The 11,918-nt window shown below is 41.4% G+C and overlaps 1 long non-coding RNA gene across 2 annotated transcripts in view; it reads left to right on the plus strand.

The window, feature by feature from the left end:
* The window catches only part of LOC149435310 (uncharacterized), a 28,688-nt gene extending 19,000 nt beyond the window's left edge, over positions 1-9,688 (plus strand). For both annotated transcript variants that reach the window (XR_016308516.1, XR_016308517.1), the window contains exon 3: positions 9,588-9,688. This is a non-coding gene — a long non-coding RNA (uncharacterized LOC149435310). The remainder of the gene's footprint in view (positions 1-9,587) is intronic.
* Positions 9,689-11,918: the final 2,230 nt, after the last annotated feature.

Below are 11,918 nucleotides of genomic sequence, written 5' to 3' on the forward strand. Positions count from 1 at the left end.
GGCTCTACATGTCCCTGTCTTTTCTCCAGCCTCGTGTCTCTCCCCTCTCCCCTTCACTTCCTGCTTCCTCCCCCTCCCAGCGTTCTTTGCTGTGTAGTGGATGAGTCATGAACTTGGCAGAATGCCCAGGTTTTACAAATAGGGGAGAGAGAGGAAGGACTGACTGCTGAACATGTGATTCCTTCTGAATCCTCTTGTACAAGGAGCCTACTACATAGATAAAGCCATTTTTAGCAGGGGTTTCCTGAGACTGGAAAGTTATTTCAGGGGTTCCTCCATATTGAAAAGGTTGAGGTTGCCAATATTTTATCAAATTTATCATATCTGTCCTGGCAAATATGTACCCATTGCTCAGATTACATGATAGACTCAACTTTTTTTGTCAAATTTATATCAGTATTTGGTATCATTGATAACCTCAGCACCACATCTCCCATGTACAATATCAAAAATAACAAAAAATGAGTAAATAGGATTTTTAAGATGCTAACAATTCTACCCTCAGGAGAAAAAGAAAATACATAGAAACATATGTAAAAACGTACATTTTATTACAAAATCATACTATTAAGCTATACAGCAAATGTAATTCACATGTATATAAATGACAATCAGTGAATATAATGTGCCAACTATAATGTGGCTATAAACACACATAATAAATTACTCACAATAGTATATATATCATTCAAAACAAAAGAAAAAAACTGTTGCGCCTATAGGTGAAGGCACCTGTGAATTCCATTTGTATTTGTATTTGCTCCTCAGCTGTACCCCTTGAACCCCTGAAGAAGCTCAACTTGCAAAATGTGTTTGGACTTTACGCTTTCCCTTTACTTTATTTGTTTAAATGTATATTTGCCCAGGGCACTGCTCCATCCTGTGGAGAGGGGGTGCTGGGAGCTTCAGCTTGTCAGTATCTGAGACTGGTCCGCAGATCAGTTAACAGAACTGGAGAAGACAGCAAGCAGTCAGGTAGGGGCATTTTATTGCAGAAGAGACACTGCATGACTCTTCTTTGATAAAAACCTGTCTGCTCTCTGTTTCTTTTTTTGTTTACAAATGATTTTATTAGTTTTTATGAAATAGGCTGCAAGGACAACATTACAGCATCAAGTAACATATAAAACAGAGACAAGGCACATCTGTAATATACATTCCAAAAAGGTACAATCATGTAAGGCATACAAATTAAGTGTATGAGCAAGATAGATAAAAGGGTAGGCAGAACAATAATGGCACCAACAGAAAAACACGATCAATTGAATCATAAATATTAATTATTCAGATAATAAATGTCTATGAGTTTTCCAAACCTCCCACTTTCTGTGGAATAACTGCATCCTATCCAGTAACATATAATGAATACTCTCCATGAGCATTACTGCATCGACTCTCAGCAAAACCGAGGGCAATGGCACCGTGGGTGACCTCCAGTGCAGGGCAATGGCCCACAGGACAGAAACATAGACGGTATGGATTAGCCTCATAGCCCCTGATGCGAGCTCCCAACAGGCAAGACTACATAGACAGATGCACAGGTGCACTTGCCACAGCAGAGGCCACTTCAGAGACCCTGCGCCACACCAAAGAAAGGATTGGGCAAGCCCAAAATGTGTGCACCAAGGTACCAGCTAGGCCACAACCTTGGAAGCACAGATGGGACATCCCCGGAAACATGACACTCAGCCTAGAAGGGGTATAATACAAGTGGGTTAGTACTTTGAGGGCCGTCTCCCAAACAGAAAGAGAAATAGAGCTCTTACGTATACTATCCACCATGGGGTCCCAATCCTCTTCAGAAAAAGTGACACCACTATCCGCCTTCCATTTCTGTCTATATAAGGGTGGTGAGGAATAGATAGTTACCGGAAAAAGAAGATACAAGTCTGAAATAAGACCCCTGCCCCTAGGACATTCACGGCTATTACGTTCGAAAAAAGTAATCGGGGTCGAAGGTGTCAAATCAACATGTGTATGAAAAAAATGTCTATTTTGCCTATAACGATAGTATTCCCGGAGCGGGATATCAAAAAGTGTGCGCAGTATCTCAAAAGTGATATAAGACTCTCCTCTTTGAAAATCAGATAATCTGATAAAGGAATGATCATACCACCAATGAAAGACCTGTGGAGATGAGAATGCTATAGTGAATCTCGGGTCTCCAAAAAATGATGAACCTGGTGGGACAGAAGATAGAAGATTTAATTTAAATTTATAACGGGACCAAAGTATCAGTGAGTGGGTAACAATAGAATTATGGGACATCAACATGCGAGGAGGAATTTTTGTCCAAAATACCTGGTAAATAGAACGGACGTATAGATTGAGATTCAAATCTGATCCAAGGGATTTGGGAGTTAATAGTCGCCCATTGCGATAGTTGTGCGAAGCAGGCCGACAGATAATAGAGCCAGAAATTGATAAGACCAAGGCCTCCCATCCTTTGCGATTGATAAAGAATTGAAGAAGTGAAACGAGAACGTTTGTTACGCCAAATAAAATTATTAATCACACGTTGAAAACGATCTAGAAAAGTTATCGAGACCAAGATTGGGAGAGCTCAAAACAAGTACCATAATTTCGGCAAAACATTCATCTTTACTGTCTAAAAATGAGATAGGGTATCCATACCAGATTTTTAATAAAGTAGAGAGGCGTGACACACATGGTGGTATCACGTACCTGGTGATGGAGGCCAATGGAGAGAGGGCTTCCCTTGCAGCTAAGTTCCAGACTCCCCTGAGAGTGGGACAGTGGGAATCAGGCCCAAAGTTGCACAGGTCACCTGTAGGAGTGCTGGTTGGTGGTCCACTCAGAAGCACAGCTGGTGCACGGGAATAGGTCTGCAGACTGGAGGCGCCTGTGCGTGGTGTGCAAGCCTTCCGGGATTTGGATGTTTGCGGGTTAGTCAGTTCGAGCAAAGGTCAGGTACCGGGTGGAAGACAGAACAGACGTGGTCAGGTGGGATAGCCGAGGTCAGATCAGGGGGTCAGTAGAGCAGACAGGTCCAAGAACAAGCCGGGTTGGAATCAGGACATCAAGGCACAGGCACAAACCACGGGGAGCTAGAGATCATCCAGCAACCAGAGGAAGTGATGAGCCTCCTTATAAAGGCCGTCTGGCACCAGACTGAGGCTGATGTGTCCTTCTGCGACCATGTAGAGTATTGGCAGAAATGCCAGAACGTCTGCTGTGGACAGGACCCTGACAGGTGGGTAATTAACTGCAAATAATCTCGAATAGCTGGGAGTAATGCAGGCCATAGATGGGGAGAAAAACGGCAGATTTTTCTTTTAAAAAATGAAAAATTGGTAGTTCAAGCGGCCGACGTTACCATCAATGGTAAAAAAATCGGCCGATCTTCATCCCGTCTAGAGCCGGCAAAAAGTGTCCCTGCAGAGAGCTCTGCTATTTCTTTGACAGTTCTCTGACAGTTCCTTGACATTTACAGAGGTTGCAACATTGTATCTATTTGTTTCCATTTAGGATACAGATGTTTTTATTCGGAAACAAATAGATACAATGTTGCAACCTCTGTAAATGTCAAGGAACTGTCAGAGAACTGTCAAAGAAATAGTGGAGCTCTCTGCAGGGACACTTTTTGCCGTACTGGAATTCCTCTAATTTTTCATTCTTCTTCTTCTTCTCCTGCTTCATCATCCTCCTCTTCTTCTTCTTCTTCATCATCATCCTCTTCTTCTTCTTTTTCATCATCATCCTCTTCTTCTTCGTCATCATCATCCTCTTCTTCTTCCTCTTCATCATCATCATCCTCTTCTTCTACTTCTTCTACTTCTTCTTTCTCTTCATCATCATCATCCTCTTCTTCTACTTCTTCTTCCTCTTCTTCATCATCGTCATCCTCTTCTTCTATTTCTTCTTCCTCTTCATCATCTTCATCCTTTTCTTCTTCTTCTTCTACTTCTTCTTCCTCTTCATCATCATCATCATCATCATCCTCTTCTTCTTCTACTTCTTCTTCCTCTTCATCATCTTTATCCTCTTCTTCTTCTTCTTCTACTTCTTCTTCCTCTTCATCATCATCCTCTTCTTCTACTTCTTCTACTCTTCCTCTTCATCATCATCATCCTCTTCTTCTTCTTCTTCTACTTCTTCTTCCTCTTCATCATCTTCATCCTCTTCTTCTTCTACTTATTCTTCCTCTTCATCATCATCATCATCCTCTTCTTCTTCTTCTTCTTCCTCTTCATCATCATCATCATCCTCTTCTTCTTCTTCTTCTTCTTCTTCTTCTTCTACTACTTCTGCTTCCTCTTCATCATCATCATCCTCTTCTTCTACTTCTTCTTCCTCTTCATCATCATCATCCTCTTCTTCTTCTTCTACTTCTTCTTCCTCTTCATCATCTTCATCCTTTTCTTCTTCTTCTACTTCTTCTTCCTCTTCATCATCTTCATCCTCTTCTTCTTCTACTTCTTCCTCTTCATCATCATCATCCTCTTCTTCTTCTTCTACTTCTTCTTCCTCTTCATCATCATCCTCTTCTTCTTCTTCTTCTACTTATTCTTCCTCTTCATCATCATCATCCTCTTCTTCTACTTCTTCTTCATCATCATCATCATCCTCTTCTTCTTCTTCTACTTCTTCTTCCTCTTCATCATCATCCTCTTCTACTTCTTCTTCCTCTTCATCATCATCCTCTTCTTCTTCTTCTACTTCTTCCTCTTCATCATCGTCCTCTTCTTCTACTTCTTCTTCCTCTTCATCATCATCATCCTCTTCTTCTACTTCTTCTTCCTCTTCATCATCATCATCCTCTTCTTCTTCTTCTTCTACTTCTTCTTCCTCTTCATCATCTTCACCCTCTTCTTCTTTTTCTTCTTTTTGTCTTCCTCTTGCAGGTCACTGCTCATGCGCAGATTTTTTATCGGTAAAAAATCGGCCGATTTGCCCATTATTGCCGCGAAAATCGGCCGATTTTTTTCCAACTTTACCGGAAAAAAAAAACGGCCAAAATACCAAAAAACGGCCGACCAAATCGCCCACTAATGATCCGAAAATCGGCCGATTTTATTTTCGGCCGAAAAATCGGCCGATTTTCGACCCATCTATGGCCTGCATAAGATACACACCCAGATAGGAGATCCGATCTGTGGCCCAACGAAAAGGGAAAGAGCTGCGGAGAGATTCACCCAGGGAACCTGCTCGCTGTTTCTTACAGTGGAACGTCAGTTCCACTTTAATGTTTAGTATCCCAACAAAGTAATGAGGGGGACGTCCAGACAACAACTGAAAAAGTAACACTCTTTATTATATCCAATAAAGTGCAGCACACCATTCAAATACCCCCATTTAAGAAACAGTGAAATTTCAATACTGGAGTACAAAAGTACTCCAAGTCTGAGAAACTGACAAATGTTTGTTGAAAACCAGAAATAACTGAGCACCTTAAGTCACCTGTCACACCGCTGCAATTTAAGATAGATTTGTGTGCCATTTCAGCACGATTTCTGAAGACTTTATTGCTACTTGTGAAGATTCTCAATGATTTCTTGCAATTTGCAGTGCAATTTCCATTATATTCTATGTATGTGAAATTGCAACAAAACTGCAGAAAAAGTAATACAAAAACTACTTTAGAAATCGCGCTGCAGCAAATCGCACGTGTTAAGACACTGACATTCACATTCATTAGATGCGATTTCAATGCGCAAATCGCACCGGTATGACCAGGCACTAAAGACCAGTTCACATTAGAAATGCAGAGCAAACCATTCCCATGTAATGCAATATGGCAGCCCACTTATTCTATTGCCATTAGATGCAGTGTTGCATGGGAAAAAAGTTATTGGGGGGGGTGACATCATGTTTTATTGCACCAGGTGAACACCAACCCTAGTGACACCACTGAGTAGAACTGTTTCCTACCATTAAACAATATGTGCTGGACCATGTAATTATAAGAACATCTACACTTACAGTTTTCTCTTAGTACCCTGCAAAGCCCCACAAATACTCGATGAATCTGACAGTGAAGTCCACCTAATGCAGCTTCTCATGATGGTGTGGTAACAATGCTGCACTGCTCATGTATTCACAGCAGAGTCAACGCATTTATGTAGGCTTTGTCTGCTTGCATTACAGCCAGATGAAAACGTATTACAGAGGCTGCACACAGAGCATTGCCACAGCTGGTTCTCAAGCCCGTAGATTGCTCATCAGCACCTGACCCAGAGGCACATTTACCACAAGGCAAACAAGGCAATTGCCTAGGGCAGCATTTTTTAGGGGGCAGCACTGCCCCCTAGAAGAAGGGACATATGCAGTATGAGGACCATGTTGAATCTGAGAGAGGCTGCAGGCTTCTTGATGGTGTATGCAGAGCAGATTGTCGTTCCTGGGGATGTCCAGAGCTGTGAAGGTGAGTATCTTTTTCTCTGTCTTTGGTGTCATGCTCTCTCCGCCGGGAAGGGGTGGGGGGGGGGGTGTCCGAATTTTTTGTTGCCTAGGGCAGCACAAAACCTAAATACACCACTGACCTGACCACACCAAGCCCTGCCCACCTCTTTCTGAACTGGCAGCACTGCCACTGTGAGCTAGAATGTCTGTAGGGGAGAGTATAGGACACAATTGAAGGAGGATTTAGCTCAGTCAGAAGAGCTGAAGTACTCCTTTTTTTTTACTTTTTGAGGTTTGTAGATAACATAGTTACTGGATTTTGTACTTGTTTAGACAGGATGCTTTAGTTGTACTTTAATTTTAGAAGTAGACAGTCGTTTTCCTGATCTAACTACCCAGAACTGTCACCTACCATATTATATAAGAATAGTTATGACCAGGGCTTTTTTCAGCTGAAACACGGGAGAATGCTGTTCCAACATCTCTAGCACTGAATGTCTGTAATGGCAAGGGGTGCTGGGTTGTGCTGGGGAGTCTATTGATACTGGATGCTGGGGATCTATTTTTGCTGTAGGGGGTCTATTTTTGTGGGGGATCTATTGTTGCTGGGGTGGGTCTTATGGTGATGTGTGGGTCTACTGTTGATGGGAGGGATCTACTGTTGACAGAGGGGTCTATTGTTGATGACTACTGGACAGTCTATTGATGCTGGCTGAGGGGAGATCCATTGTTGCTGCTTGGGATCTATTGTTGCTATGGGGTATTTTGTTGAGGGTGGTCTATTGCTGCTGGGGGCAATCTATTGTTGCTGGTTAGACTTATTGTTGCTGGGGGGTCTATTGTTTTTCTGTTATCATTAGCAAATTCTAAATAACTTATCACCACAAAATGATTCTTGGTTCTGTATCCTCTAAAAAGGGTGGCACTGGGAGATGGGTAGGGGGTGGAACCAAGGAACATTGCTCAGAGGTGGGTAATGGGGTGGAGACAAGGGGTGTCTTGAAAAGGAAGAGTTCCTGCACCTATTCTCTGAGAAAAAAGCCCTTGTTATGACACCACCTAATACCTCCTGCCTCTTTGTAATACGTATGTAGCCAGGTGCTGGCACTAGTGCCCCTTTTTAGGATAATAAGGCAAAAGTGAACTTCACAGAATTTTTATTGTGAAACAACAAGTATCGGAATGCCCGCTTGCTATGTTCCTATTGACTGTTTATATCCTCTCCTGATTGGTCAACATCGGACTATTAGGAGGAGATGCTCTTAAGAAAAAGAACTGCGGGAGCTGTATTTTCACTGTACAGGTGGCACTGCATTATAGAGGCAAGGGAACTACAATTTCCAGGGAGCTATGAAGGCTGGGAGGAGGATTGGAGAGGGCCACTTGGCGCAAGACAGAGGAAGGAAGCAGATGCCCAATATAGAGTGCTTAGCACTCAAGGCAATCACCTTCCAGTGCAGCCTAAGCTACAGCACCCCAATGTTCTATTGCGGGTTTGCCAGTCTTCTTCTGCATCTGCAGCAGTACAGAACTGGTTCGCTGGCCTTCTTCTGCATCTCCAGCAGCACAGAGCAGGTTTGCTGGAACTCAATCATAGATCCATGAGGGGTCCTTCCGCCATCGGTATCCATGGCTGAAATGCAGGATCAGTGAGAGGGTCAACCTATTACACACCCTATACAGCAGGAATTGAGACTTTAGCCCAACAATGTCTTGTCCTCCTGCTCCCTAGGCATTGCCCTGCCTGCTTAGTCTACCACTGAGCACTGCCATATTATCCACCCAAGATTACCCCATTAATCCAGAGCCACCTTTACTTCTTACTGAACTTATTGCATTTTTACTACTGTTTACGTTTTTCTACAAAATAATTTCACCAAACACCTCCTCAATAGTTTGTCTTCTTGAAATGAGAGCAGACGGAAGTCATCAAGCATCATCCATTGTGCACCACGGTAAGGGCCCCAACAAAGCCGGCAGAAATAACTATTTTCACCTGAGGATTGCTTTATTTCCTATATAGAAAGATCCTGCAGGCAAACTTGAACCTAGCAGGGTCATTTCAGTGTTCTAACAACAGTGTAGCCTCCAGGGGTTAACATTATTCTTCGTCAAGCTGCCCTAATTGCAGTCTTAGTGAGCCTGTTACAGTTTAAGCTGGTTGGGGTGTATGGTGAAACCTGGCCCAGTTACCCTTGGTGTTGCACCCTGTATGCAATTTTGGTATAGAAGTACTCTGTATAGGAACAGGAGTTATAGCATTTTGGTCACAGTTTTGTATTACCTTGCTTTATATGAGCAGTCTATTTCTAATACACACTGTCAGTCTAATCTGGTGTTGTTCATTCTATTGAATAAGGGGTGTGTCAGAGTGGGTAGACCAACTAATCTGGTGTTGTTCATTCTATTGAGTAGGGGTGAGTCAAAGTGTCAAAGGCGGTAGACCAACTAAGCAGAAAAAGAAACTAGTTTTAAAGGGCTTATCAAACTAGTGGCTCCTATGGGGGTGCCCTACACATAAAATATCAGATATACATTACTGTCCCCCTTTGTAATGTACAGCGCTGAGCGAACTATTGGCGCTTTATAAATACTGTATAATAATAATAATAATACTTATTTTACATGGCACCAGATATGACCACAACTGTGTTTAATATCCATGTTAATACCTATGAGTCAGTTTTAAAGATTCCCAAGGGTAAATTATATTCTTTTGGTCCTAACAAGATGTTTCTATTGCTGTTATATGATAGAGCATTAAAGCAAAATTGTGGTCGATTTTAAATACATTGTAATCATCAATAAAGCTTGATAAAACACCTTCCACATGTATTATGTTCCCTACCATCCCAGCGAGGTCAGTTGTCCGGTCCTCAGTTGTCCGATCCTCAGTGTGACTTACACTGTCCAAAGTCTAAGCAGTGCTGGACCATCTTGATAGCCACTAGTAATGGGCTGCATGTTCGAGTTGAACGTAAGTTCGACTCGAACATGGGCCGTTCGTGTGTTCGTTGAATTCTATTTTCCCACTGCGCCCTGACAGTGCCTTGTGATTGGCCAATGCATTGCACCTGACCACAGGTCAGGTGCAATGCTTTGGCAAATCACAGGGCATGATCATGTGACTTTATCACCCTATTTAAGAGCTGTCATCGAGGCGCAGCTGTCAGATGGCAGGAGCCAGTGTCGAGGGTGTAGCTGATTTTTTTTTCTATTTTCAGGTGGCGGGCATCGAGATTGATGTTGGATCTACTTTGGGGGACATTTTTTTAAATTGCTATGTTTAATAAAGGACCTGTCTAAGACTGTCTCCTGTCTTTTTTACACTACACTTTTTTCTATTGTGAATGGATAGTGGTACCATGGGGGTCGGGATCTGGGGGCTGTCTTTTTAAAGGGGGCTTCCAGATTCTGATAACCCCCTGCCAGCAGAGTCGAAGCCCTTGTCCCCATCAGCATGGGTACAAGGAGCTTTGGGGGGGGGCCCCACTGTCCCAAAGTACCCCCCCATGTTGAAGGCATGTTGCCTTGTATAGTTCGGGGGGGGCACTGGGGGAGGGGGAGGAGGAGCAGGAGGGAGGTATACGAAAACCGACCTGTAGAGCCTTCCAATCTTAACCTGAAGTAACCTCACTGATTCATACCCAGGGTTCTAGCAAGCCTCTAACTGTAAAAAAAAAAAAATCTGTTACACTAGAGAGATTTTACACATGCATTTTGCTACTTCTTGAAGTGTCTTTAGTTTACTTTAATAACACATGTTATATGTTTTTATGCAGTCTATCCACTGTACATGCATGTTACCATAATTTTTTTCTCTGTGTATATGACCCATCGTAACATTTATGCAGCATTTACATGTTATGTTTGTGATAAGACTTTATTGCCAATCTCATGCTTTTGCACAACAGTAATTAACCTGGAATAATGAACTGACCTTTTTATGCTAATATGTGTTGTGTACATTTTGTATCCCATTTATCTAATAAAAAGATAATACAATTTTGATTAATGTATCCATTCTTATTACAGATGTCCTGTTCATTGCTTAGCAATTTAGCGAACTCATGTATAAAAAAAAAAAGTAAGTCTAATTGTCGACTTTGCTTTTGCTATCAACGGTCTTTACCTGACCATGCTCATCTGGATTGCCAGGACTGTTTTCAAGATGTTCCTCTTGGAGCTAGAGAATTCTTTTTTTGAACGAACACAAATGAATACAAATATAATGGACACATTTCAATTAAATGGTTTCAGCATCCAGATCCATTGCTCAGGGAATTCTTTTGATTTGTTAGAAGAAATAAGTCAGTGAGGATGTCCCTGATGGTCAGGTGCATTCTTCTTCATCTGAAGATAAAACCTTGGGGATAACTTTTATTTTCATAAAGTGGATACGAAGAACTATATATAATCTATCGCAATAAGTATGGAAATGTGAAACAGTTAAAACTTCTAGCAAGGACAAACTGTTTTTTTGTTTTTCATAAAAGAAAGGTTGGAGCATTTTTTTGCTTACTTTGAGGTGGAACTAGATGGAAAGGTTTAAAGTGGTTCAAGATTTTCATTAGGGAAGAGGTTTAGTTTTGCCACTACCATGTATTAGTGGTAAACAATGGGGTTCATGAAATTTGCAAAATGCAAGCATCTGGCTGAAGATTTGGCAGGTTCAATGTAAGAAATAGGGAACAACCTATAAGTTGAATCCCAAGCAGGGGCGGACTGAACATTTGGAAACTCGGGCACTGCCTGAGGGCCCGGGGTGAGTAGGGGGCCCCATGAGATCTCCCTGGTACCTTTTTCATAGGCTTTTTTGAGTTTGGGCAAGGACACAAACAAGAGGTACCTGTGCTCAAATCCCAACAGCTAGTGCATGCATTTATCCATCAGGTGCTAAAGGGGTGTAACCACATATTAACACTAGAAATTCTGAAGGACCCTCTGCACACCAGTATATATCCTTTCAAGCAGACTATTAATATTATTATATTATTATACAGTATTTATAAAGCGCCAATAGATCACTCAGCATTGTGTCCACAGTAGCATTTGCATAGACAGAGCAGAGTAGGACTGGCCATAGAGGGATTACTTTGACGCAGTTGGCCAGCTTAACCACTTCCAGACCGGACACTTTTACCCCCTTCCTGACCAGGGCAATTTTCAGCTTTTAGCGCTATCACACTTTGAATGACAATTGCGCGGTCATGCAACACTGTACCCAAATGAATTTTTTACCATTTTTTTGAGACAGATAAAGCTTTATTTTGGTGGTATTTATTCACCACTGGGATTTGTATTTTTTTTTTGCTATGTAAATGAAATGTCCAAAAATTTTGAAAAAAAGTGTTTTTTTTATACAATTTTGCATATAAATAATATTTCATCATAAATCTTAGCCAAAATTTATTCTGTTATCTTTTTAGTAGAAAAAAAAATCCAAATTAGTTTATAACCAAAAATTATAATTTTTAAAAAAAAATTTTTACATTTTTATTTTATTTTTTTATATTATTATTTTTTATTTTTTATTTTTTTTTACATACTGTCAC

Source organism: Staurois parvus, unplaced genomic scaffold, assembly GCF_062004578.1.
Source record: "Staurois parvus isolate SC_StPar_1 unplaced genomic scaffold, SC_StPar_1.0 ptg001548l, whole genome shotgun sequence".
Classification (NCBI taxonomy): Eukaryota; Metazoa; Chordata; class Amphibia; order Anura; family Ranidae; genus Staurois; species Staurois parvus.